The following is a 1,003-nucleotide window of genomic DNA, read 5'->3' as shown; positions in this document are numbered from 1 at the left end:
TGCCTTGTCTGACATATGGTAGATAGTTTTAGTTACAAATGGAGGTAAAACCCTTACTGACCAAGTTTCTACATCATTTAATAGAAAACCCAATAGGAAGAGCATGGGCCTCCTTCTTTGGAAAATCATCATATATAATTTCAAATACATGCACCAGAGTGTACAGAAATCCAGATATATACACAAGAGCATAAACACTCTGAGGGCAGGGCTGTGTACGTAGCAACATGCCTGACACACAGAAAGTGCTAAATAAATCTCCATGGAATAAATGAGTGAATACCGTTCCTTTTTTTTTTTTTTAACCTTTTTTTTATGTTTATTTTTGAGACAGAAACAGAGCATGAGTGGGGGAGGGGCAGAGAGAGAGGGAGACACAGAATCCGAAGCAGGCTCCAGGCTCTGAGCAAAGAGCCCAAGGCAGGGCTCAAACCCACGAACTGTGAGATCATGACCTGAGCCAAAGTTGGATGCTTAACCAGCTGAGCCACCCAGGCATCCCTTGCGTGAATACCATTCCTTTACACATCTGGACAGGGCAGGTTGTCACAAAAATATTCACACCTATTTATTAGATTAGTATATACACATTTTTTAGTATAAGAAGTATGTTTGACCTGTTACTGTTCTTCTGGGAACTCATGCATGTTCATTGAAGTAGAATTCAGTTAGGTTGGAAATATGATCTTAAGGACAGGAATACATAGGTGTTACGCATTTGGTTATACAGTTATCTACAAAGTGTTCAGCTTCTCCTTCCAGTGAACCCAGGTGAGACTCTAATGAATAGTACCTTCTCCCCCTAGTCTTTGGACAGAGTGTGTCTATCCCACTAATCACCTAACACATTATAATTGAAACATAAATCATAATGAAAACAAGCACTACTAACTGATTTCATCAGTTCTATAACATGGCTGAGGTTGTGCACAGTTTAATTCCTCTCCATTCTCTAAAATGTCATTTAGCCTATAAAAACAAAACACAACAAAAAAACCAAACC

Source organism: Hyaena hyaena, unplaced genomic scaffold, assembly GCF_003009895.1.
Source record: "Hyaena hyaena isolate Hyena2069 unplaced genomic scaffold, ASM300989v1 scaffold_1148, whole genome shotgun sequence".
Lineage (NCBI taxonomy): Eukaryota > Metazoa > Chordata > Mammalia > Carnivora > Hyaenidae > Hyaena > Hyaena hyaena.
The sequence above is the reverse complement of the archived record's forward strand: the minus strand, read 5'-3'. Positions refer to the sequence as shown.